Source organism: Rattus norvegicus, chromosome 12, assembly GCF_036323735.1.
Source record: "Rattus norvegicus strain BN/NHsdMcwi chromosome 12, GRCr8, whole genome shotgun sequence".
NCBI classification, from domain to species: Eukaryota; Metazoa; Chordata; class Mammalia; order Rodentia; family Muridae; genus Rattus; species Rattus norvegicus.
In genome coordinates, this window is record NC_086030.1 from 2,583,480 (window position 1) to 2,609,023 (window position 25,544).

General features: G+C 42.9%; 1 long non-coding RNA gene and 1 pseudogene across 9 annotated transcripts in view; both read right to left on the reverse strand.

Moving 5' to 3' along the window:
* The window catches only part of LOC134481241 (uncharacterized), a 49,778-nt gene extending 47,687 nt beyond the window's left edge, over positions 1-2,091 (reverse strand). For all 9 annotated transcript variants that reach the window (XR_010056669.1, XR_010056670.1, XR_010056668.1 and 6 more), the window contains exon 1: positions 1,221-2,091. This is a non-coding gene — a long non-coding RNA (uncharacterized LOC134481241). The remainder of the gene's footprint in view (positions 1-1,220) is intronic.
* Positions 2,092-5,474: 3,383 nt separating this feature from the next.
* LOC134481317 (igE-binding protein-like) lies at positions 5,475-8,756 on the reverse strand (annotated as a pseudogene).
* Positions 8,757-25,544: the final 16,788 nt, after the last annotated feature.

Below are 25,544 nucleotides of genomic sequence, written 5' to 3' on the forward strand. Positions count from 1 at the left end.
GTAAAATGTTTGAGATGTTGTAACTTAGATCACAACAACCCTAAAGGTGCAAAGGTCATCTGACAGCATCTGAAACCTGTACCAGAGATTTCCCTTCTGGGGTATTAGCCGACTTATCCTATATTTCCCTATTAATTCACTTAGTAAATTGATTCTAGACTATCTTTTTTTTTATTATTATAAAAGATCATGTTACTATCCCCCTGGTGTCAGGTCCATAGGAAACTTCAGTTCCCTGAATCCCGAGGGGAAGTCCAATGAGCTCAGCTTGTGGCAATTAGGTAAGAGTCAGCATTCCTCTGGAACTTGTGAAACTAGCTTCTGTTCCTCTTATCCAGGAGAAGGGACACATGGGTACCTGTTGTTCTCATTACCCTTTGAGAGATCCAGGCTTCTTCAATATTACAGGTATCCAGGTATTAGTGCACATTTCAGAGTCCATGCCAGCAACCCAGCCTCCTGCGTTCACAGGCTCCCTGCCCCCAGCCAGTCAAATTCCTTACAACCTTGCTATTCTCCCTCTTTTCTCTGTTCTCTATGCTCCTGCAGAGAGTCTGGCCCTGTCCAGTCTGTTGGCAATGTTCAGTTTATAGCTTTCTTTTTCTGCCCTGGACTCTTCTAGATTCCTCTGTCTTCTCTCTCTCTCTCTCTCTCTCTCTCTCTCTCTCTCTCTCTCTCTCATCTTATATCAAGCAAGTTGAGTCCACCTTTATGGTCACATATATTTGATTCTTAGCCCCTTGGATGCAAGAGCTTTGTTTTGTGCCAACATGTGTAAAATGCATATCTGAATACAGAGCTTAATACGAAATACACCAGTGTTAATAAAGTCATTGGTAATGTCTATACTGATCATATGTTAAATGATAATGCATTGACTAGAACCATGACGTATTCCTCAAATTTTGCTCCTTTCTTTTTACCTATTATGTTTAAAATATAGGACTATTAGAAAATTTGAAATCACAAATGTGATTTGTATTTTATTTCCATTATGTGTTGCTGGTCTAATTTTTTCTTTTTCTTAACTTTTAAAAAAATGCCTTTTCACAGAAGAAAGTTATGTTCTCCCCAGTGTCTTTCCGTTGTGGAGGAAAGTGATCCATGAAGCCCTGGTGACATGGTTCCTTCCTCCAGTAGGCTTCTCTGCTTTAACAAGTGGCTCACAAGCTTGTCCTGTTGCAGAGCCCTAGTCATAAGGTTTTTGACTGGAGACTTACCCTAAGGCCACCAGCTAGCTAGCACACTGAATTAGTGTCTCCATCTCCTGGCTCAGTGTTGCTGATGCATGCCATTTCTGCTGACTCTGGAGAGCAGAACCTCCTGCTGGGCTCCCTGAAGGGACAATGAAGGTAGAGACAGAGGCTTCCCATCCCTCCCTCAACTCCAACTGGAGAATGAAAAGAAAGAAATGTTCTAAGGAGCCCCTGGGAAGTGTGGGGGACACCTGCTACTCTGTAAAAGGCAATTTAAGGAAAATACTTCACATAGAACCTATTATTACCTCTTAAGAACTTTCACTTAACCTATATTGCATTGTTCTGTTCTTTCTTTCTTTATTCTTAGAGAGGAAAAAAGCAGTGTCTGATAAATTGTAAATTCTTCTTGTGGTGCCCTTGGAAGCAGCCCAGTGAGTTCATGCACTCTCAGAGAGAATGATTACCACTGAAATCCTTCCAGGGCAGAGTGGTATGGGTTCAGGAAAATGGAAAGGAATGTGAAGGAAGGGCAGCTGAACCTACACACAAGAATCCTGTCAGCTTACAAAGCTCCTGAAAGAGCTTCCTAGGTCCTCTCTGATTCCTCCTTGCTTCAGGCTTCTTTCTGTTGCCCAGGGGAATCAAGACCCAGCTTTCCTGTGGACAGTCCAGGTCTGCTAATTCCTGCTTTTTGCCATTTTGTGCTGTCTGCCTCTTTCCATATTCCTTATCTTTGAGTTGAAAGTTTTATACACAGTGGTTAATTTTATCCCAGAATTCTATGTGGTTAAGAACATGGATTCTATAACCACAAGTCTGAGGTAACAATAAAGGCTGTACTGACCTAAACTGTTTTAGTCAGGGTCACCACTGCCTTACAGAAACCACAAGGAGAGCATCTGGGGAGGAAAGGGATTTCACCTCATAATATCACTGAAGGAAGCCAGGACAGGGACTCAACAGGGGAGGAACCTGGAGGAAGAAGCTGCTGCAGAGGCCACAGAGGGTTGGTGCTTACTGACTTGCTCCTCATGGCTTGCTAAGCCTGCTTCCTTTTAGTTCCCAAGAACCACCAGCCCTGGGATGGTCCCAGCCACAATGGGCTGGGCCCTACCATATCTGTCATTGAGAAAATACCTTACAGTCAGATGTTATGGAGGCATTTTCTCAATTGAGTTTCCCTCCTTTCAGATAACTCTAGCTTCTATTAAGTTGACACCCAACTAGCTACCCAAGTCTCCCTTCCTCTGTAAGCGAGAGGACTGACCACATTCCCTATGAGGAGGCTGTCATTGTGAATGGGACACTCATGCGATTTGAGGTGACAATTTGAGCCATAGTGAATACTCAGAAATGTTAGCTCTTAGTACTCTCATAAGTTAGGTATATTACTGTCGCACGCCCAATGTCCCGCCAGCAGGAAACGCATGCGCGGACACACGAATCCTTCTGCAGCAAAACGTTTTTATTGTATCTTAAAGAGAGGGCCCGGGGCGCCAGCATGGCGCGGCTTATATACACCCTAGCGTGGCGCATCCACACCTGATTGGTCGCTTCCTCATGATCTCATAGGCACGCCCCGGAGTGGGCAAACGCCTGGCACAAAGACACTCTTGCACATGCGCACACAGTTAACTTCCTGAAAGAAAGTCGGCTGGTGCGGCGGAGGCCAGTGCCATCTGGTAATGGCAAAAAGCTATCCCGGCTTTCCTCGTGGGGCGCAGTGGAAGCCAACACCATCTTCTGGTGGTGAATGTTATTGCTGCTCTCCACATCTCCCCCTTATTGTTTTACTAGTAAGAGGCTGGTCTACGTCGCTGCCGTTACATCCATCTGCTGTGGCTCCTGTCTTAGGTCGTTTCTGTATGTCACAGCCTTATCCATGATAGGGTAACCCTATCGCCACCGGGCCCCATGTCTTAGATTGGTCTGTGCATGAGGAAAGTTGCCCGTCTCTGGATACCGCAGTGCGTTGTGACAGTAACTGCTGAACGACCTAGGGCGAACTCTACAAAAGAGGACAGCCAGAAAATGAGTTAGTGGCGAAATCATGATCACCCTATCGCGTGTAATGAGGAAACCTCAGCGATGTAGAAGGGCTGATCAAAGAATCATTGAGTCTCTCTCATCCCAGTGTAATGTATCCACAGATTCATGGGGTATAAGAGCAGAGAACTCAGATACCGACTAATTCCTGAGCATAGATAACCAAATTCCAGGGGAGGCCCCTTGTTCAATGGCCACACGTGTTTGAGTGATAATGACCTTGTCACGTTTCTGGTGAGACCTGAGTTTGCAAACCAACCATAGCATGAACACTAATCCACAGCATAGGGCTGCACCAAACAGAGCCACCCCCACCCATTCTTTGAAGTACTAGGAATCCAAATCCAAATAGGCAGTGTGAGGGCTAGAGGTAGTTTCCGAGGGATCCATCCGGGAGTCATTTCTAGGCGTCAGAATTCTCCGTGTCAGTCGTTCCGGTAGTCAGAATGGGTTTTCTTCTTCCTGCGGGAAAACACAAACAGATCCCCTGGATCTTATTAAAATAGGATCCGGGCCTTTCCATCGACCAGTCAAAACATCTTTCCATTTTACCATCTCTTTTGGTCTATCAGGCTCTGAATAGTGGCGTTGGGCCGCACTATGGCCTTGGGCATCTAGATTTAAAAAATTAAGGGTGAAGAGTGCCATGGAAACAGCTACTCTTGGTACTGAGGGTAGAGCCTCCTCGACTCCCCCTTTTTGTTTAATTAAATAGGATTTGAGAGTGCGATGGGCACGTTCTACAATGTCCTTTCCCTTAGGATTATACGGGAGATCAGTCAGATGAGTCACATCCATCTGATGGCAGAATTGTTGAAATTTTTGAGAAGTATAAGCTGGTCCATTGTCTGTCTTAAGGAGTTTGGGTTTACCCCAAGCACTCCACGCCTCAAGGCAATGTTGAATTGCATGCGAGGCCTTTTCTCCTGTTAGAGGTGTAGCAAACATGATGCCAAAGCATGTATCAATAGAAACATGCAGATACTGAAGTCTTCCAAAAGAAGGGATATGAGTAACATCCATTTGCCAGACCTGTAGCGGTCGGATTCCTTGTGGATTAACTCCCACATCGGGTACAGGCAGAAATTGACAACAATTTTGACATTGGGTAACTATTTCCCTAGCTTCTTTTCTAGTCAAAGCAAATCGGTGGCGTAAATTTTCAGCCATCACATGAAATTGTCTGTGAAATTCTTTTGCTACATCTAATTGGGGGGACAAGGCAACTGCAATCACTCTTGTAGCTTGGTCTGCTGGGTCATTTCCACGGGACATTGGACCAGGAAGGCCCGAGTGAGCTCTAATATGTGTTATAAATACAGGAGATCTCCTGCCGAGAAGGGTAGATTGAATTTGCTGAAAAAGTTGAGCGAGTTTGCTGGAAGGCCTGATTAATCCAGCCACCTCAAGGACCTTAACTGCATTAACCACATAGGAGGAATCTGACACAATGTTAAGTGGGCCTGGGAAGGTCTCGAGGACCTCTAGCACCACTAAACAGTCCACAACTTGAGGTGAGGTTTCATTATACTGCTTAGATACTACCTTATTATTGACCACATAAGTACCTACACCAGTTTTTGACCCATCTGTATACACTACAACCCCATCAACAAGTGGTTTCTGAGACATTATGTGTGGGAACACAATGGCTTGGCTTAAAGCAAATTGTAGGATCGGGTGTTTTGGATAATGATTATCAATCTGTCCAGTAAAGTAAGTAACTAACACTGCCCAAGCATTTGAGGTAGCAGCTAATGTTTGAACCTGAATGGCTGTATATGGTACTATCAAAATTTTGGGTTCATTCCCAAAATGAGTAATAGCTGCCTTCAACACGCGGAGTGCAAGCTGAGCAACCGCATCGGGATACCAGTCAATAATCTTAGCAGGAGATGCATTGGGATGGATCCATAATAAAGGCCCATCCTGCCACAAGACAGCTGTTGGTAATTGCATAGTTTTGAAATCACACAAATCAAAAGGCTTGGTTTCATCAATGCGCTGTAATTGAGCATCCTGTAAGGCACTTTCTACAACTTGTAAGGCCTGGTTTGCGGCTGGCATCAATGCTCTCGGAGAGGAGATATGAGAGTCCCCTTCCAAAATATCAAATAACGGTTTCAACTCAGCATAGGAAATCTTTAAAAATGGTCTCAGCCAATTTATATCTCCCAATAATTTTTGGAAATCATTTAAGGTATGTAAATGATCTCTGCGAATCACTAATTTCTGAAGAAATATTTTTTCAGAATAAATGACCGATCCCAGAAATAAGCCAATTTCTGCAATTTGAACTTTTTCTGTAGTGACTTGTAGTCCCCATTGTCCCAATGTTTTGGTTAAGAAGGGATATGAGGTCTGTAAGGTTGTTAAATCTCTATCACACTTTAGAATATCATCCATGTAATGAACCAGAAGCAAAGATGGAAATCGCTTCCTTATAGGTTCAAGGGCTAGTTGCACATATAGTTGACACATAGTGGGGCTATTGGCCATGCCTTAAGGCAGGACCTTCCACTGAAATCTCTTATCAGGTTCAAGATGATTAACAGCTGGTATAGTAAATGCAAACCTCTGTCTATCTTGTGGACACAAGGGGATGGAAAAGAAACAATCCTTAATATCTATAATTATTATCTTCCATTGCTTAGGTAAGGTGGAGAGTAAGGGTAAGCCTCGTTGGATAGAGCCAAATAGACACATCTGTGCATTAATGGCTTTCAAATCACGGAGAAGTCTCCATTTTCCTGATTTTTTCTTTATCACAAAAATAGGAGTATTCCATGGTGAAATGGACGGTTCAAAATGACCAAGCTGTAATTGTTCATTAACCAATTTAGTGGCAGCTTCCAATTTTTCAGAGGATAGAGGCCATTGAGGAACCCATTTAGCCTCCTTTGTGAGCCAGGGTATGGGCATAGAACCCTCAATGGCACCTAGGAAAAACCCAGGCCCTGCCTTCCTATATTACCTTCTTGTGGGATTGGTTCTACTTTTCCTTGTTCTTTTTTTCCTAATCCCTTCCCTTCCTCGTAAACCATTCTCTTCATAATCTCGACAGCTTGTCGAGAGTACTCGTTGGTCAATGTCAGTCCTAGACCCTGTAAGACATCCCTCCCCCAAAGGTTAACAGGAAGAGGAAGGACATAAGGAATGAACCTTCCTGATTGGCCTTCTGGAGCATGCCAGATCAAGAAGCGTGAGCCGATAGTGGGGCTGGCCTCATACCCTAGTCTTTGTAAGGAATGGGATGATTGAATGACAGGCCATGCCTTAGGCCACCAACTAGAGGAGATAATGCTCTTATCAGCCCCTGTATCTAGAATTCCTGTAAAAGTTTTCCCTTCTATATTCAACTCTAAAGAGGGTCTGGAATTAAGGTCCATCATTAAATAAGCAGAATCAGTCCCGGAAGAGCCAAACTTCGCGGTGCCTCTAGGGACCCTGGAAGAAGGAAAATGATCATGTAAGCTTGGAAGGATAATCAACTGAGCAATCCTGTCACCTGAGGAGATGGAAAAAATGCCTTGAGGGCAAGAGCAGAGAACTTGAAGTTCTCCCGTGTAATCTTGATCTATTATTCCAGGGTGAAAAATAAGTCCCTTTAAGGTTAAGGAGGATCGACCCAAAATAAGGCCGACACTTCCCATGGGTAAGGGGCCTTTGTAGTCAGTGGGGACAGGTTGCACACCCATCAGTGGCATTAATATGAACTGGGTGGTGGAACGGAGGTCCACTCCTGCTGAGCCTTTTGTAGCTCTGTGAACCGTTGTGTCCGTTTGTTGTGAGCTGGAATCCCATATGTTTTGGGGCCCTGAGACTTGGGGCCCAGATACCCATTTTTTGGAGTGTTTTCACCCCCTTCTGCCTGCGGAGACCCGGGCTGAATAAGCCTGCCTCTGATATCTTTAACTGAGCGACAGTCACTAGCCCAATGATAGCCTTTCCCACACTTAGTACATAGTCCTGGTTCTTTCTTCTTTGTGAGGGCCTGACACTCCTTTTTCAGATGTCCTGGTTTGCCATGGTTATAGCAGACCCTGCGATCACCTGTACCTGAGCACTTTTGGCCCTGTAGGATAGCAGCCGCGAGGCCGGCATTCGTAAGCGGGCCTCCAAGTTCTCGGCAAATTCTCAGCCAGTCCTGTAATCCATTGCTCTTCCAGGGGGTAATAGCTGCTCTGCATTCCTGTGTGGCTTGCTCATAGACCAACTGTTCCACTAAAGGCATTGCCTGTTCAGGGTCTCCAAAGATCCTGCCTGCTGCCTCTGTCATCCTAGCCACAAAGTTTGAGAATGGCTCCTGGGTGCCTTGTATAATTCTTGTTAAGTGTCCCCCAGACTCTCCCTTCTTGGAAAGTGCCTTCCACGCCTTAACGGTGGCAGTGGAGATTTGAGCGTATGCTCCCCAGTTATAGTTTGTTTGATTATTGGCATACTGCCCTTGTCCTGTTAGCAGATCAAGTGTCCAATCTCTCTGATCGCCTTCAGCAATGGCACTGATTTTGGCCTGTGCCTGAGAGGTGTCATACCACAAGGCTTTCCATTCCATATATTGTCCCATATTAGGGAGTGCAGCCTTCACTGTTGTCTGCCAGTCTCCTGGAGTCATGGCCAGAGTGGCAAGCCTCTCGACTTGAGCAATAGTAAAATTGACACTAACTCTGTAGTTACGGACCGACTCGGCAAGTTCCTTAATTTGAACATATTCTACTGGTGCGTGAACACGGTCTCCATCGGCAGCCTCAAACACCGGAAATGCCTGCTGAATCTTTTTCTGTTCCTCTTTAGTGAGGAAGGAATCTGAGTGAAATCTCTCCATATAAGATGGAGGGGTGCTGGTGCTTATAGGCTGGGAAACCGCACGGTTTCCACCTCCCACTTTCTTCTGTTTACCCTAGCTGTTAGCTTATTGTTCATCTGGGTAGTATCCTTCTTCTTCATAGCGAGCTGCCTCATCTTCTAAATCCTCTTCCTCAGAGGAGCTAAGCTCGTCTGTCTCTGAGCTATCAAGCTCTAAATCCTCTAACTCCTTTACCGGATAAAGGCTTCTCCTTTTCAAAACTTTCTTCTCCTTTCTCTGTTTCTCTCCCGGGGCGTCTTTCCCCAACCTCTCGCTCCCTCAGATCTGAGGTCTTTGGGAGGGTCTTTTTTCTTATGTTTACCTTTTCTCTTTGAGCTCTTTAAACTTTTATCCCGCACTGTTTCTGACATGCTGTCTTGTAACTCCCCTAGCACTCTCTGTCCTGCTATTACAGTTGGGCGGCTCCCATCTTCTAGGCACGACCTGTGACGATGCCTAGCAGCAGCCACAAAATCAAACACCAAAAGAGAAAGCATGAAGGCTGCTAAAACGATAACAAAAACTTCCGCCGCATCTTCTAGTGGGGGAGAGAAGTGAAAAAGATCAAGACCAAACATAGCTTTCAGAGCTTACCCGCGTCCTGCAGCTTTGGATTCTCTCCGAGGACGGAGGGCCCCTCCTCGGCGATGGCGATGGTGTGGCATTTTATCCCGGGTTTCGGCACCAGATGTCACGCGCCCAATGTCCCGCCAGCAGGAAACGCATGCGCGGACACACAAATCCTTCTACAGCAAAACGTTTTTATTGTATCTTAAATAGAGGGCCCGGGGCGCAAGCATGCCGCGGCTTATATACACCCTAGCGCGACGCATCCACACCTGATTGGTCGCTTCCCCATGATCTCATAGGCACGCCCGGAGTGGGCAAAGACCTGGCATGAAGACACTCTTGCACATGCGCACACAGTTAACTTCCTGAAAGGAAGTCGGCTGGTGTGGCGGAGGCCAGTGCCATCTTGTAATGGCAAAAAGCTTTCCTCGTGGGGCGCAGTGGAAGCCAGCGCCATCTTGTGGTGGCGCATGTTATTGCAGCTCTCCACATATTACTACATAAATTAAACATATCTGTAATGAAAAATAGAATTTCACATTAATCAATGTCTCGTTTTGGCCTAAAGCACCAAACAATCTAAACGGTGTTTTGGCTTTGGTGGGTTATGGGGCAGAATAGAAAGGCACAGAAACTGGGGGTCATGAATGTTGTTGGAACCTTTCAGCTTCCTCTAGCAGCGCAGCAAGAATTCCAGACAATCACTAAGGGCCTTCCTCCCTTTCTAGCCACTTTCTGCAGTTCTGTGGGATCTCACCAGAAACCACACTTTACAGAAAGACTCTTCAGCTAGGCTCCTTGTTCACCCCAGCAGTGCCTGCTCTTCCCTTACCAGACTGTCATTCCATCCTATCCTTCTGGAACCACAACTTACCTCTCTTACCAAGAAGAAAGATATGGGGTTTGTGGAGTAGATTCTTAGCAACGTTTTGAGATGAAACCTTTGTCTATGCAACTAAACCAAACAACAAGGAGACAAAAACACAGCACAGCCCTCAGCTCTAAGGGAATAGGACAGGGTGGTTTGTTGTTGCTGTTTTCCATCTTGATTGGCTTATGGCCTGGAAGCACAGGTTAACAAGCAGTTTCATGAACTTTAATAGGTTTACAAAACAAAGAAAGTCATGAATCAGAGCAAGTTTAGATTACATCAGTAGGTACACCAGAAACGTAGTTGCAGCCAGACAGAAAGGCTTTTCTATACGCCTAAGAGTCTATCTGATGACATCTTTAACTTCTCGGTTGGCAGAAGCAAGGGTCTCCTAAGTTAATGGTGCCAAATGTTTTTACTTTTTTTAGTCAACAAATTATCATTTCAGTAATAGAAGTGGGCAAGGAATGGATCGGATTTCAAGACGCTAAAGCTACCTTCCGGTAAGGGAATTAGCTTCTGGGTCAGCAGCATCCCAAAGTCTCCACACGGCTACAGTTTTACTCATTCAAATTTCTCTGCAGGAACAGCTTCTTTTCTGCAGAAGCAGACACCCAAGAGCCACCAAAATTGACCATATGACTAATGCTCATACAATGATTGCTCCATCTCCCTTGGGCAGCCTGTTCCCACACCTCAGTACATTTTGATCTCTTTTACAAACCCATATTTGTAATCTCCTGTGTATCTTACTTTCTTCTGAGCATGTCTCTTTCTCTTAAGCCTCATGATTATGTCCATAATAAAAATTATCTTTAATAAAAGGCTCCAACTTTTCTGATAAACTCTTTAATCCCAAAATTCTTTTCAATATTGAAGCTGGGAATCCTGGATTGTTCTTAGTCAAAGTTCCTAAAATTCCCAGGGAACTCGTCAAGTTGCCAAGGTCAGCAGAATGGAGTTGTGTCTCTGTCCCCTCACTGCTGAGCTGTGCTGGCATTTGAGAAGCGGCAGTCGTTGAGAAGTTAGTTCCCTTAGTATACCTGGGGAAAAGGACCAACCTCTTCCTGTCAGACACAGGGACACAGAGGAGAAAACTACTTACTAAATTTGATACAATCCTTCCTAAATTCCCCATTGGATCCCACTTATTCCTTTATCATCTGATCTAAGCTGACCTCATGCCTGTCCACTCTTTATCAAAACGGTGTCTACAAAACAATACAAGCAAAACAACAACAACAACAACAACAACAACAACAAGAAAACAACAACAACAGCAACAACAACACATTTGCTGGGGCCTCCTGCATTAGCCCTTATTCAAGAAAACGCCGGCCCAGGAGCGGCAGGACCCCTGCCTGAGACACCGCCGGAACCTGAGGGAAACAGACCGGATAAACAGTTCTCTGCACCCAAATCCCGTGGGAGGGAGAGATGAACCTTCAGAGAGGCAGACAAGCCTGGGAAACCAAAAGAGACTGCTCTCTGTACATACATCTCGGACGCCAGAGGAAAACACCAAAGGCCATCTGGAACCCTGGTGCACTAAAGCTCCCGGAAGGGGCGGCACAGGTCTTCCTGGTTGCTGCCGCCGCAAAGAGCCCTTGGGCAGCACCCCGCGAGCAAACTTGAGCCTCGGGACCACAGGTAAGACCAACTTGTCTGCTGCAAGAAAGCTGCCTGGTGAACTCAAGACACAGGCCCACAGGAACAGCTGAAGACCTGTAGAGAGGAAAAACTACACGCCCGAAAGCAGAACACTCTGTCCCCATAACTGACTGAAAGAGAGGAAAACAGGTCTACAGCACTCCTGACACACAGGCTTATAGGACAGTCTAGCCACTGTCAGAAATAGCAGAACAAAGTAACACTAGAGATAATCTGATGGCGAGAGGCAAGCGCAGGAACCCAAGCAACAGAAACCAAGACTACATGCCATCATCGGAGCCCAATTCTCCCACCAAAACTAACATGGAATATCCAAACACACCAGAAAAGCAAGATCTAGTTTCAAAATCATATCTGATCATGATGCTGGAGGACTTCAAGAAAGACATGAACACACTTAGGGAAACACAGGAAAACATTAATAAACAATTGGAAGCCTACAGAGAGGAATCGCAAAAATCCCTGAAAGAATTCCAGGAAAACACAATCAAACAGTTGAAGGAATTAAAAATGGAAATAGAAGCAATCAAGAAAGAACACATGGAAACAACCCTGGATATAGAAAACCAAAAGAAGAGACAAGGAGCTGTAGATACAAGCCTCACCAACAGAATTCAAGAGATGGAAGAGAGAACCTCAGGAGCAGAAGATTCCATAGAAATCATTGACTCAACTGTCAAAGATAATGTAAAGCGGAAAAAGCTACTGGTACAAAACGTACAGGAAATCCAGGACTCAATGAGAAGATCAAACCTAAGGATAATAGGTATAGAAGAGAGTGAAGACTCCCAGCTCAAAGGACCAGTAAATATCTTCAACAAAATCATAGAAGAAAACTTCCCTAACCTAAAAAAAGAGATACCCATAGGCATACAAGATGCCTACAGAACTCCAAATAGATTGGACCAGAAAAGAAACACCTCCCGTCACATAATTGTCAAAACACCAAACGCACAAAATAAAGAAAGAATATTAAAAGCAGTAAGGGAAAAAGGTCAAGTAACATATAAAGGGAGACCTATCAGAATCACACCAGACTTCTCGCCAGAAACTATGAAGGCCAGAAGATCCTGGACTGATGTCATACAGACCCTAAGAGAACACAAATGCCAGCCCAGGTGACTGTATCCAGCAAAACTCTCAATTAACATTGATGGAGAAACCAAGATATTCCATGACAAAACCAAATTTACACAATATCTTTCTACAAATCCAGCACTACAAAGGATAATAAATGGTAAAGCCCAACATAAGGAGGCAAGCTATACCCTAGAAGAAGCAAGAAACTAATCATCTTGGCAACAAAACAAAGAGAATGAAAGCACACAAACATAACCTCACATCCAAATATGAATATAACTGGAAGCAATAACCACTATTCCTTAATATCTCTCAATATCAATGGCCTCAACTCCCCAATAAAAAGACATAGATTAACAAACTGGATACGCAACGAGGACCCTGCATTCTGCTGCCTACAGGAAACACACCTCAGAGACAAAGACAGACACTACCTCAGAGTGAAAGGCTGGAAAACAACTTTCCAAGCAAATGGTCAGAAGAAGCAAGCTGGAGTAGCCATTCTAATATCAAATAAAATCAATTTTCAACTAAAAGTCATCAAAAAAGATAAGGAAGGACACTTCATATTCATCAAAGGAAAAATCCACCAAGATGAACTCTCAATCCTAAATATCTATGCCCCAAATACAAGGGCACCTACATATGTAAAAGAAACCTTACTAAAGCTCAAAACACACATTGGACCTCACACAATAATAGTGGGAGATTTCAACACCCCACTCTCATCAATGGACAGATCATGGAAACAGAAATTAAACAGAGATGTAGACAGACTAAGAGAAGTCATGAGCCAAATGGACCTAATGGATATTTGTAGAACATTCTATCCTAAAGCAAAAGGATATACCTTCTTCTCAGCTCCTCATGGTACTTTCTCCAAAATTGACCATATAATTGGTCAAAAAACGGGCCTCAACAGGTACAGAAAGATAGAAATAATCCCATGTGTCCTATCGGACCACCACGGCCTAAAACTGGTCTTCAATAACAATCAAGGAAGAATGTCCACATATACTTGGAAATTGAACAATGCTCTACTCAATGATAACCTGGTCAAGGAAGAAATAAAGAAAGAAATTAAAAACTTTTTAGAATTTAATGAAAATGAAGGTACAACATACCCAAACTTATGGGACACAATGAAAGCTGTGCTAAGAAGAAAACTCATAGCGCTGAGTGCCTGCAGAAAAAACAGGAAAGAGCATATGTCAGCAGCTTGACAGCACACCTAAAAGCTCTAGAACAAAAAGAAGCAAATACACCCAGGAGGAGTAGAAGGCAGGAAACAATCAAACTCAGAGCTGAAATCAACCAAGTAGAAACAAAAAGGACCATAGAAAGAATCAACAGAACCAAAAGTTGGTTCTTTGAGAAAATCAACAAGATAGATAAACCCTTAGCCAGACTAATGAGAGGACACAGAGAGTGCGTCCAAATTAACAAAATCAGAAATGAAAAGGGAGACATAACAACAGATTCGGAGGAAATTCAAAAAATCATCAGATCTTACTACAAAAACCTATATTCAACAAAACTTGAAAATCTTCAGGAAATGGACAATTTCCTAGACAGATACCAGGTACAGAAGTTAAATCAGGAACAGATAAACCAATTAAACAACCCCATAACTCCTAAGGAAATAGAAGCAGTCACTAAAGGTCTCCCAACCAAAAAGAGCCCAGGTCCAGACGGGTTTAGTGCAGAATTCTATCAAACCTTCATAGAAGACCTCATACCAACATTATCCAAACTATTCCACAAAATTGAAACAGATGGATCACTACCGAATACCTTCTACAAAGCCACCATTACTCTTATACCTAAACCACACAAAGACACAACAAAGAAAGAGAACTTCAGACCAATTTCCCTTATGAATATCGACGCAAAAATACTCAACAAAATTCTGGCAAACCGAATCCAAGAGCACATCAAAACAATCATCCACCATGAACAAGTAGGCTTCATCCCAGGCATGCCGGGATGGTTTAATATACGGAAAACCATCAACGTGATCCATTATATAAACAAACTGAAAGAACAAAACCACATGATCATTTAATTAGATGCTGAGAAAGCATTTGAAAACATTCAACACCCCTTCATGATAAAAGTCCTGGAAAGAATAGGAATTCAAGGCCCATACCTGAACATGGTAAAAGCCATATACAGCAAACCAGTTGCTAACATTAAACTAAATGGAGAGAAACTTGAAGCAATCCCACTAAAATCAGGGACTAGACAAGGCTGCCCACTCTCTCCCTACTTACTCAATATAGTTCTTGAAGTTCTAGCCAGAGCAATCAGACAACAAAAGGATGTCAAGGGGATACAGATCGGAAAAGAAGAAGTCAAAATATCACTATTTGCAGATGATATGATAGTATATTTAAGTGATCCCAAAAGTTCCACCAGAGAACTACTAAAGCTCATAAACAACTTCAGCAAAGTGGCTGGGTATAAAATTAACTCAAATAAATCAGTTGCCTTCCTCTATACAAAAGAGAAACAAGCTGAGAAAGAAATTAGGGAAACGACACCCTTCATAATAGACGCAAATAATATAAAGTACCTCGGAGTGACTTTAACAATGCAAGTAAAAGATCTGTACAATAAGAACTTCAAGACACTGAAGAAGGAAATTGAAGAAGACCTCAGAAGATGGAAAGATCTCCCATGCTCATGGATTGGCAGGATTAATATAGTAAAAATGGCCATTTTACCAAAAGCAATCTACAGATTCAATGCAATCCCCATCAAAATACCAATCCAATTCTTCAAAGAGTTAGACAGAACAATTTGCAAAATCATCTGGAATAACAAAAAACCCAGGATATCTAAAGCTATCCTCAACAATGAAAGGACTTCAGGGGGAATCACTATCCCTGAACTCAAGCAGTATTACAGAGCAATAGTGATGAAAACTGCATGGTATTGGTACAGAGACAGACAGATATACCAATGGAATAAAATTGAAGACCCAGAAATGAACCCACACACCTATGGTCACTTGATTTTTGACAAAGGAGCCAAAACCATCCAATGGAAAAAAGATAGCATTTTCAGCAAATGGTGCTGGTTCAACTGGAGGTCAACATGTAGAAGAATGCAGATCGATCCATGCTTATCACCCTGTACAAAGCTTAAGTCCAAGTGGATCAAGGACCTCCACATCAAAGCAGACACACTCAAACTAATAGCAGAAAAACTAGGGAAGCATCTGGAACACATGGGCACTGGAAAAAATTTCCTGAACAAAACACCAATGGCTTACGCTCTAAGATCAAGAATCGACAAATGGGATCTCATAAAACTGCAAAGCTTCTGTAAGGCAAAGGACACTGTGGTTAGGACAAAACGGCAACCAACAGATTGGGAAAAGATCTTTACCAATCCTACAACAGATAGAGGCCTTATATCCAAAATATACAAAGAACTCAAGAAGTTAGACCACAGGGAAACAAATAACCCTATGAAAAAATGGGGATCAGAGCTAAACAAAGAATTCACAGCTGAGGAATGCCGAATGGCGGAGAAACACCTAAAGAAATGTTCAACATCTTTAGTCATAAGGGAAATGCAAATCAAAACAACCCTGAGATTTCACCTCACACCAGTGAGAATGGCTAAGATCAAAAACTCAGGGGACAACAGATGCTGGCGAGGATGTGGAGAAAGAGGAACACTCCTCCATTGTTGGTGGGATTGCAAATTGGTACAACCATTCTGGAAATCAGTCTGGAGGTTCCTGAAGGAAATTCTTAGGCAAATGGCTGGAACTGGAAAATATCATCCTGAATGAGCTAACCCAAACACAGAAAGACATACATGGTATGCACTCACTGATAAGTGGCTATTAGCCCAAATGCTTGAATTACCCTAAATGCCTAGAACAAATGAAACTCAAGACAGATGATCAAAATGTGAATGGTTCACTCCTTCTTTAAAAGGGGAACAAGAATACCCTTGGCAGGGAAGAGAGAGGCAAAGATTAAAACAGAGACTGAAGGAACACCCATTCAGAGTCTGCCACACATGTGGCCCATGCATATACAGCCATCCAATTAGACAAGATGGATGAAGCAAAGAAGTGCAGACCGACAGGAGCCGGATGTAGATCGCTCCTGATAGACACAGCCAGAATACAGCAAATACAGAGGCGAATGCCAGCAGCAAACCACTGAACTGAGAATAGGACCCCCGTTGAAGGAATCAGAGAAAGAACTGGAAGAGCTTGAAGGGGCTCGAGACCCCATATGAACAACAATGCCAAGCAACCAGAGCTTCCAGGGACTAAGCCACTACCTAAAGACTATACATGGACTGACCCTGGACTCTGACCTCATAGGTAGCAATGAATATCCTAGTAAGAGCACCAGTGGAAGGGGAAGCCCTGGGTCCTGCTAAGACTGAACCCCTAGTGAACTAGACTGTTGGGGGGAGGGGGACAAGTGGGGGAGGGTGGGGAGGGGAACACTGATAAGAAAGGGGAGGGGGGAGGGGGATGTTTGCCCGGAAACTGGGAAAGGGAATAACACTCGAAATGTATATAAGAAATACTCAATTTAATAATAAAAAAAAAGTATTGCTCATGACATAAAAAAAAAAAAAGAAAAGAAAATTCCTCCACAGACTTCTGTATAGCCACGTTGAAGGGGAGAATTTTTCAACAGAAGTTCCTTCTTACCTGTTGATCCTGGTTTTTGCCAAGGTGACCAAAAAGAAAAAATAAATCTAACTGGGACAATCTGTAAGCAGCTGCCTCAAGGGAGGGGCTCCTGGAATGTATAAGTACATCAATTCATCGAAGGGATAGTTATCTCTTGAATCCATTTAAGGTCTTTAGAAGACTTATGTTTCAAGGTTTTTGAAGTTTGCTTTCTGTCCATGGGATTGACAAATCCATCTGAATTAATTTGAAGGGAGGAGCCTATTCTATGTATCTATATTATAGGCCTTGAATGATTCAGACTGTCATGTTTCCACTCAGAGAGAGAAATATAATTCATATCTTATTCTTTTGACCAAAAACCATGTAAGGGACTGGAGCGATAGCTTGGTGATTAAGAGGCCAAGTTGCTCATCCACAGCACCCAAGTTCAAGTCTCAGCACCCACTTCATGACTCATAACCATTTGCAGGGTATAAAAACACCTAAATGAAATGTAAAAAACAATGTTATTTATCTTGGTGACACACATACCTTAATCTGAGCATTTGGAAGGCAGAAGCCCAGAGATCTCTGTGAGTTTTAGGTCAGCCTAGTCTACAGAGTGAGTCCCTAGATAGCCAGGGCTGCACAGTAAAACCTTGTTCCAAATATATATATATATATCTTTAAAAAGCAATGATATTGAAGCTGTAGTAAAAAAAAAAAGGTGTCCAAATTCTCCAACAAGGATAAGATGGGACAGATGCACTGTTGAATTATACCAGATATTTTAAGGCTTTATGCGCGTGCGCGTGTGCGCGCGCGCGCGTGTGTGTGTGTGTGTGTGTGTGTGTGTGTGTGTGTGTGTGTGTGGTGTGTGTTTGAGAAGCTAGTGATGCTCTACTTGCATGGGGAAGGATTCCAGGTGTTTTTCCTACGTGACTAATAGTTCTGGTCTTCTCAGTGTGGTGTCCTGGTTACATGTTCTAGAGCAGCCAATGGCCTCATTCCTACCGTTATCAATTCTGGGATTCATGGTGTTTGAGATCACTAAACCTTCTGAGTTCTTCTGTCTGATGTCATGGTCCACTTGCTCACAATGAAACCTTTATCTGTACACATGTATTCCCAACAGCAGCATTCATAGTAGCTAAAAGGTGAAAGCAATCCCAAATATACATTGATATACGATCAAAAAACAAAACATGCCACATACACATATGAAATATTACTTAAACTTGGGAAATTTAGGATGTGCAACAGCATAGTCATGAAAACAAGATGCTAAGAAAAGCAGTCATTTGTAAAGTTAAACTCCTCTACCATCCCACTCAGACCAGATACTTCAAGTATTTAGGAGATACTGAAAATAGGAGAGTGTGTTTTGGGACTGGGGTAATAACAGGAGCATCCTAGGTCAAGATGAAAGGGATTTACTGACGAATGGTGGTAATGTCTGTTGCACACTGTATTAATGTTACTGAACAATCCACGTAAAAATGGTTGGGACCAAAGAGATGGCTGAGCAGCCAAGGGCACTGGCTTCTCTCTCAGAGGACTATGGTGGGCTCCACTGCCAGCACCCACATGGTGATTCACAGCTGTCTTTAACTCTAGTACCAGGAGTACCCAATGCTCTCTTATAGCCTCTGTGGTCACCAGGCATGAATGTGGTCTAGAGACATACAAGCAAGCAAAAATACCTTTACACATAAAATGATAACTAAAAAAGGATCATCAAAATGTTACATTTTTATGTTTTAAGCATTTTAGCACTTCACCACAGTTTTTTTTTTTTTTTTTGGTTCTTTTTTTTGGAGCTGGGGACTGAACCCAGGCCCTTGCACTTCCTAGGCAAGCGCTCTACCACTGAGCTAAATCCCCAACCCCTTCACCACAGTTTTAAATGCTGTATTTAATGGCTTAAAGATAAAAATGTGGATCAGAGACTGGCCACTAAGAGAACACAGAGCACTCAGTAATGCTTAAATAAATGGAATACAAACCCAGAGGTCTAGGAGAATTTTGAGAGAGTCTGTACTGTTATGTTTTATCTTCCTTTCACGTTTCCTATATCTTTAATAGAGAATTGGGAACTATGAATTATATTTCCTAGGGGACTATCAAATCAAGAGTATGCATGTGACTAAGTTCTAGCCAGCAACATATGAACAGAAGCCACAGTCAAAATGTCTGCCATTTCCTTTTTTATATTTACCCTCCCTAGTACTGAAGATCAAATTCCTATATTTTTAAAGAAATTTGCTTAATTTAATATCAAGAATGTATGTGTAAAGGGTCAACATCTGGTGTTGAGCATTGTCTTATTTTGGCTCCCCAAAAAACCACACTTCCAGGCCTGAGGCTCCTGGAGACCTTTAATTGAAAATAAAGAATTGCCATATAAGCAATGGCTGGATAGAAAGACAGAAAGACAGGGCAAGGGATTGAGAGAGGGGAGAATGAAGAGAATCACCATGATCCATATTTAGAAGGATCACATTTAAGAGCTGCAAGAGAGAAAGCAGTCTACAATATAGGTGGAAGGGAATAGGACCCTATAGGGAAAGTGGAGACTTTCCCAGAAGGTAACAGAGCAACAAAGATAAAACAGATTTAAACATAGATCCCTCCTGGGATACCAGAGGGAAATGTATGCTAGATGTCAGGAGAATTAGAAATGTCCAGCCATTGGGCATACTCGAGGCTTATCAAAATTAACTGATGTGCGTGCATGTGTGTGAGTGTGAGTGTGTGTGTGTGTGTGTGTGCGCGCGCACGCGTGTGTGTGTGTGTGTGTGTGTGTGTGTGTGTGTGCATGTGCATGTGCATGCACACATCTGGGCACATGTATGTTTCATTCAGAGAACTCTTGAGCAGTGCATGACTAACTATGGAGCCAAAGCAGAAAAATGGATTCAATGCTACAGTCTAGTACTTTGAGGTCTCAAGTGAGGTTTGCATTAACCTGGATATGGGGGGTTCACAGCCCAGTCAGCCAATCCACAGTTTATTCAGTTTCAACTTCTTTTAAAGGCAAACCAGGATAAAAGTTTCCCTCACCAGCTGCTGCTTCCCTACCAATAGCATATCTTGGATCGAAGTGATGCAAATCTCTTTGCAAACTTAGAAACTTGTCAGCAGTCCAACTCTTCTATCTGTTAGATGTGCTGTTGTCTAATTAACCTATAAACAAAGTTACCTTCTCACCAGAGAATGATCATGAAGGCCACGTCCTCAGGTTTGCAGCTTACTTGTCAGTAAGAGTCACCAGAATCCTCTGCTTAAGGAAGTGTGCCTCCTCGGTATCTCAGTATGCTGGGAGTGACCAAACCATCCTAGCGTGCCCTGCAGCTGACAAGCTAGGAGCAGTCGCTTCCTGTCATTTCTCTACAGTAGACCAAAATAGTGTCAAATGAAATCCGTAGAGAATGGCTAAGCAGACAGAGTGACCCATGGTCCTGAATAGCCAGAGAAATGCTGCCCTCTGTGGATTAGCTGCCTACCTTTGGGCCAGCACAGGCAAGAGAAAAGTCTCAATATTTGCATCAGATCCAGTCTTTTCCAAATGCTTATCCTGTGCCCTAGTGAACTTAAGAACACATAATAATTTTAGTATTAGTAATTTATTCCACATTTCAGCTACATAATTGGGATTGTGCCAAAAAGGAAAAAAAAGAAACAAAGTACATTCTTAGTAATCTTAGATGTAAGAATCATGGAGTTTAGAGAATTATACAACCCTTGTCCTATAACTAAACCTTCAAGAAGACCCTCTTGGAAGGGTGGGGGAGGGAATGCGGACTTATAGACAGGAAACCGGGAAGGGGAATAACATGGAAATGTAAATAAAAAATATACCTAATAAAAAATTAAAAAAAAAAACCAAAGAAGTTCCCCTTAAACCTTGAGTGTGATCAAACAAGACTAAGCCAGAAAGGAACATTCTATTCACTTTTATGCTAGACTCAAGAACAATCATACACAATACACGCATCTATCACAGACTTTTTTTGTCCTCTCCTGCACACGTAGAAAGCCATGGGGCCAGAAACTCAGATAATAATCTTCAGTCCAAACATAAGAAGCAAATTAAAATAACAACAACAATAAAAAAACCTGGTTTGGTGGCACACACTTGTGCTGGGGAGACAGAGACTCCATATCCTCCCTAGCCAGATGGCCAAGTCGACCTGTCCTATTGATGGCACCTGAAGAGTAACACCCAATGTTGTCCTCTGGCCTCCACACATGCAAGCTCACATATGCAGAGCCACCAGGCCAAACGAGCCTGTAAAAGGTTTTTCATGAGCCAATAAGATAGCTCAATGGGTAAAGGTTCTTGCGTGGCCAAGCCTGATGTAATCAGTTCAATACCTGGGACCTACACTGAAACCGGACTCCTACCAGATGCCCCTGACCTCCTTGTTTTGAGGTTTGGTCTGTTGCTCTGCATTGTAATGCTAACTGCAGGCCCCAAGGCCTGTTTGTCCCAGAGACAAGAGTCCACAAGTAGACCCAAGTGATGAGATGTGATCTTTTCCCCAAATTATTTCTGATAGGTGAATAAAGATGCCAACAGTCAACAGCTGGGCAGAAGACACAGAGACAGGGTTTAGCATTCCAGGACTTCTGGCATCAGAGAAGAACCATGAGGGGAAAAGAATGTGAAGGGAGGAAGAAGCCTCCATGGGTCAGGTACATTGGCTAATTGGAGTTAAGAGAAGCCCAGACATAGGAAATTTAATTTTATAGTGGCATTATAGGCTGTGAAACAGACATAAGAGCAAGAGGATCCATATCTGCCCAGCACCTTTGCTGATTAATGTAAATATAAAGCTTGTGGGTGTCTTTTATCTAGGAACTAAGTGGTCAGAGGCAGGGGAGAAACCCTGTGTGAGGATTAAACAATTTCTACAACATTCACACATACAACTCCTGCCATACACACACACACCAAAATAAAAATTGTCACTTTTAAAAGAGGGTAAAGGAACTTGTCATCACCCATGAGGATCCAAATTCTATCACTACAATCCATGGGGTAGGAGGACGACCTCCCCACTCATTTGTCCTCTGGTCTCCATATACACACACTAACATGTATAGACATATGGACACAGAATATGTTAATGAGTTAATTAATTAATTAATTAATTAATTAAAGGTTTTTCTAATTATCTGTTCTTGGCCCCCGCTCACTCTGTCTTTGTTTTACACAGCTCAATTCCCCACATCTGCCTCCCCTTCTCTCATGCCTGCCATGCTTTCATGTGTGTTTCTACTCCCTTAGTGTCCATGTTTAAATCTATATTCGCCTCCTTATAAACCATAGCTCTGCTGATTAGACAGATACTGCCCAGGTTGAAAGAACTTGCTGTGCGAACATGAGGCCTGCAGACCGAATCCAAGCCTCCTGCAAACTCCAGTCACTACAGCTGCCAAGAATCAGACAACATCTTCTTAGGCAAAAATAATGTAATACTGCCAGTAATTTGGATGAACAAACACTTATGAATATATGGCAAAATGCAAAAAATTGTCCTTTTAAGATGTAGCTCACAAAAGAGTGAGGACTGGGGTCATGAGTCAAAGGGAAGTAAACATACTGATTTCTTTTATACCATGTGAACCAAACAAGTACTGTTATCTCTACAAATCTGTTCCTTTCTCATAAGCCAAATTTAAACAATGCTTTGGAAAACTATCCACCTGGACCTGGATCGTCCTGCTCTGTTGTCTCCATCTTGATTTTCCTCACCTCTCTTTCTCCTCCCTCCTTCCTAGACTTTTCCCCACCTACCCTTCCTTCTCATCCAATGATAGGGTATGCCTTATCCCGGACTCGCCTTGCTCCACAATGGCATCACCTTACACAGAGCAGTTCCACAGATTTCAGCAGAATACAGGAGAGGGATGGACTGGGGAAGTAGGAAGCTCAGTGTTCAACACAATGATGTGAAGGGTCAAGATCTAGTCGAAGTTCTCTTCTCAGACAGAACAAGGCCTACATTAAACTCCTGGGCTTGGCTATTTCTGTAGATTTCTAATTTCTCAAAGCCTAGCTGAGGAGTCACCCCTTTAGTTGAATGCTCACCTTGTTCAATTATTAATGTTTAGGAGGGTTTTTTTAACCCTTTTATATCAATATGGGAAAGTTCACCAACAGTAATAATGGTCTTGAATATAAGATCTGTTTGTCAAGTCCATTTTCCTCATGAAGAACTATTATAAAAATTGAGGACCAGCATGAAGGCTCAGCAAAAGGTTTTTGCCACAAAGCTTGATGACTTGAATTCAATGCCTGGATCCCATATGGTAGAAGGAGCTACCACCCACAAGTTGGCCTCTGACCTCCGCACCCATACATGTATATACATACATACACATAAAAATGCGATGAAATTTTAAAATGGAAAGCTTAACAAAATTAATTATAATTCAGCCAAGGTACCTTTAGTGCAATCCGAGTTGCTTTACCTTCTGCTGACTTAACAATACAGAGGGGGAATGGAACGAAATGGCGTATTGTTTTGACTGTGCCTAAAACCTCAAGCATGCCCAAGAGAAGGCAAGCCTGTAGGATGGGCAAGATCATAGAGGGATAGTACCAAAATATCACCACACAGTAGACATCACATGTAGTCAGAAACTATTTAAACAGAAAGTGTAAGTCCTCAATATACAGGACACAGTTGATGGTGCTTGGGGTGCAACTCTTAGGGGCCCTGCAGTGTGTAAAATACTTGACACTTGTGTTATATAACTGCCTGGGATTCAGTGAATCTATATGCTTCAGTTCTAGCTTTGGATTACCTCAGCGGACCTTTGTGGAGTTTTTTATCGATAGAGTAGCTCTTTACCTCCTCATAACCTTATTATGCTTTAGGCTTTTATTGTTTTTTTTTCCCTCCCACTATTTAAAGTTGACCCGAAGAAAAGAGTTGTGTTGAGGCTAAGTTCGTTGGTCTGGTTTTCTTCTTGGAGGTAGGCTTCTGAACATCAAAATATCTGAATGGAACCCCTCACCTCTAGATCCCAATGTGGGCTTTTCAATTGAACCCAACTGAAATTGTCTGATTGTCTCTTCTCAAAGATCAGGAAAAAACAACAGTGCCATTTCAGACCTCTCATAGAGGTAGGGGCATTTGCCTGCCTCAGTATTCTGTTGCTCGTGATTTTTGTAAAAGCCAAATTTTTTTTTTTATTAACTTGAGTATTTCTTATATACATTTCAAGTGTTATTCCCTTTCCCGGTTTCCGGGCAAACATCCCCCTCCCCCCTCCCCTTCCTTATGGGTGTTCCCCTCCCAACCCTACCCCCATTGCCGCCCTCCCCCCATAGTCTAGTTCACTGGGGGTTCAGTCTTAGCAGGACCCAGGGCTTCCCCTTCCACTGGTGCTCTTACTAGGATATTCATTGCTACCTATGGGGTCAGAGTCCAGGGTCAGTCCATGTATAGTATTTAGGTAGTGGCTTAGTCCCTGGAAGCTCTGGTTGCTTGGCATTGTTGTACTTTTGGGGTCTCGAGCCCCTTCAAGCTCTTGCAGTTCTTTCTCTGATTCCCTCAACGGGGGACCTATTCTCAGTTCAGTGGTTTGCTGCTGGCATTCGCCTCTGTATTTGCTGTATTCTGGCTGTGTCTCTCAGGAGCGATCTACATCCACCTCCTGTCGGTCTGCACTTCTTTGCTTCATCCATCTTGTCTAATTGCGTGGCTGTATATGTATGGGCCACATGTGGGGCAGGCTCTGAATGGGTGTTCCTTCAGTCTCTGTTTTAATCTTTGCCTCTCTCTTCCCTGCCAAGGGTATTCTTTTTCCTCATTTAAAGAAGGAGTGAAGCATTCACATTTTGATCATCCGTCTTGAGTTTCGTTTGTTCTAGGGATCTAGGGTAATTCAAGCATTTGGGCTAATAGCCACTTATCAATGAGTGCATACCATGTATGTCTTTCTGTGATTGGGTTAGCTCACTCAGGATGATATTTTCTAGTTCCAACCATTTGCCTATGAATTTCATAAACTCGTTGTTTTTGATAGCTGAGTAATATTCCATTGTGTAGATGTACCATATTTTCTGTATCCATTCCTCTGTTGAAGGGCATCTGGGTTCTTTCCATTTTCTGGCTATTATAAATAAGGCTGCAATGAACATAGTGGAGCACGTGTATCTTTTATATGTTGAGGCATCTTTTGGGTATATGCCCAAGAGAGGTATAGCTGGATCCTCAGGCAGTTCAATGTCTAATTTTCTGAGGAACCTCCAGACTGATTTCCAGAATGGTTTTACCAGACTGCAATCCCACCAACAATGGAGGAGTGTTCCTCTTTCTCCACATCCTCGCCAGCATCTGCTGTCACCTGAGTTTTTGATCTTAGCCATTCTCACTGGTGTGAGGTGAAATCTCAGGATTGTTTTGATTTGCATTTCCCTAATGACTAAAGATGTTGAACATTTCTTTAGGTGTTTCTCAGCCATTCGGCATTCCTCAGCTGTGCATTCTTTGTTTAGCTCTGAACCCCATTTTTTAATAGGGTTATTTGTTTCCCTGCGGTCTAACTTCTTGAGTTCTTTGTATATTTTGGATATAAGGCCTCTATCTG